Source organism: Octopus sinensis, linkage group LG8 (genome assembly GCF_006345805.1).
Source record: "Octopus sinensis linkage group LG8, ASM634580v1, whole genome shotgun sequence".
In the NCBI taxonomy this organism is placed as follows: domain Eukaryota; kingdom Metazoa; phylum Mollusca; class Cephalopoda; order Octopoda; family Octopodidae; genus Octopus; species Octopus sinensis.
Genome location: NC_043004.1, coordinates 81125767 through 81128266, shown reverse-complemented (window position 1 = coordinate 81128266; position 2500 = coordinate 81125767). Strand labels below are relative to the sequence as shown.

At 41.8% G+C, this 2500-nt stretch overlaps 1 long non-coding RNA gene across 1 annotated transcript in view; it reads right to left on the bottom strand.

Moving 5' to 3' along the window:
• LOC118764612 overlaps positions 1-2500 on the bottom strand; it is a 15252-nt gene that overhangs the window by 10928 nt on the left and 1824 nt on the right. The window lies entirely within an intron of this gene.

Below are 2500 nucleotides of genomic sequence, written 5' to 3'. Positions count from 1 at the left end.
GGTACTTATTTAATCGACTCCGAAAAGCAAAGTCGACCTCGGCGGAATTTGAACTCAGAACGTAACGGCAGACAAAATACCACTAAGCATTTTGACCGGAGTGCTAACGATTCTGCCATCTCGCCGACTTGTAGTATTGCCTCTGACAGTTTACTCTCCGCGTTCGTATCGTGGTATGATCACTTTTTGTCTTTGGACCTTCCATCATTTTCCCGCCCCTTTTTTGGTTTTGGTGGTGGTGGTGGAGAAGGAACTTGGGGAAGGGGTTTAAGAACTTTGCTCTGCAACCACTTGATTTTGGGTTCAGTCCCACATTGTGACACCGTGGGCAAGTGTCTTTTACTGTATAACCAAGGGCGAACCAATGCCTTGTGGGAGAATACAGACACCGTGCGACGAAACTGGGAGGTAAATGTCACGTACGGAAATCTTTATTGCCTCTGCTTTAGCGAAGGCGCAGGTATTGTTTTAGTCGTGTTTGTTAATCCGTGGACAAGATATCCCAAGAACCGCTGGGTGGATTCGGATGAAACTTTCAGGGATGTTTGGCCTCGTGACTAGCACAAACTGATTAGATTTTGGGATCAAACCGGTACCAGACAAGAATTCTGGATTATTTGTTATATTTGCTTTACATGAAGTATTACGATCTTACGTTGACTTTCAAGTCTTTCTCTGATTATCTTCCTTGAAAGCACGCTCATGGTTTCTACGTAGGTTATTGTAGTGTCGCTATTTCCAAAGTTTTATTTTCGTTTCTCTATTTTCAATTTTACTCACGTCTCTATCATTTTAGAGACTGATAGATAAAGAAACCAAACGACAGCAAAACCGTTCTTTCTTTTACTTTCTTTTACTTGTTTCAGTCATTTGACTGTGGCCATGCTGGAGCACCGCCTTTAGTCGAGTAAATCAACCCCAGGACTTATTCTTTGTAAGCCTAGTACTCATTCTATCGGTTCTCTTTTGCCGAACCGCTGAGTTACGGGGACATAAACACACCAGCATCGGTTGTCAAGCGATGTTGGGGGACAAGCACACATATATATATATGACGGGCTTCTTTCAGTTTCCATTACCAAATCCATTCCCAAGATTTTGGTCGACCCGAGGCTATAGTAGAAGACACTTGCCCAAGGTGCCACGCTGAACAAGCTACATACCCCACATCCACTCCTGCGCCTGCGTTCAGAAATTAAATAACGTTAACATATTCAGTATCAATAATAGATTTAATTTATTCTCGACAATTTTTTGTTTTACCAATTTTGAACATATTGTAAAACCTCTTACCTACTTGACAATTGTATTTCTAGCTCTGCCTTGAAGGAAGCTTTACTTCTTGGATTCAGGATTTTTGCGCGCAACGATGCTGTTAAATTCCGTTAATAGCACCGTATGCAGGACCTTTCCGTTTTCCAAACCGAACGGATAAATTTTTCACTATAGACCTTAATGGTCATAAAGACACTATATCAGTGAAGAGACTAAAAAAGGCCTTCATAGAGAAAACTGTCCCTGTTCTCACTGCAGTCGACATACACACACAGCATTACAAACATGACCCGCACATCCACCTTCACATTCCATGATTACCATTGGGATCAATCAGGCACCGGACATGGATTCTGGATTTTTTGAGAGCGGTCGGGTTCATTTTTAGTATTCTCGTTTGTGAGAGCAGTCGAGTTTATTTCAGATATTCTCATTTTAAAATTCATCTCTGGCTAATCGTTGAGAGGACGTTGGTGTTGCCTTGGCGGAGGTTTGCACTCTCTGAGTGCTCTGGTTTTGTTTAACGCTTTGTTGTTGCTTAATATAAAGCCAGCTCTATCCCTCTCTCTCTTTTTCTCTGTGTGGCTGTGTGGTAAGTAGCTTGCTTACGAACCACATGGTTCCGGGTTCAGTCCCACTGCGTGGCACCTTGGGCAAGTGTCTTCTTCTATAGCCTCGGGCCGACTAAAGCCTTGTGAGTGGATTTGGTAGACGGAACGGAAGAAGCCCGTCGTATATATATATATATATATATATAATATATATATATATTATATATATTATATATATATATGTATGTGTGTGTGTTATGTTTGTGTGTCTGTGTTTGACCTTCCCCCCCCACATACACAAACATAGCTTGACAACCGATGGTGATGTGTTTACGTCCCCGTAAATTAGCGGTTCAGCAAAAGAGACCGATAGAATAAGTACTAGGTTTATAAATAATAAGTCCTGGGGTTGATTTGCTCGACTAAAGGAGGTGCTCCAGCATGACCGCAGTCAAATGACTGAAACAAATGAAAAAGCAAAAAGAGTAAAGAGTACATACACACACACACACTCACACATGCCAGCGATACACTGTTCCCTTGAGCAAGACACTTTATTTCAAAAATGAGTTGTACCTGATCTTCAAAGGGCTAACCTCGTCTCATTCTGCATCACGATCAATCTCCCTAAGAACTACATTAAGGGTTCACACGTGTTTGTGGAGTGTTCAGCT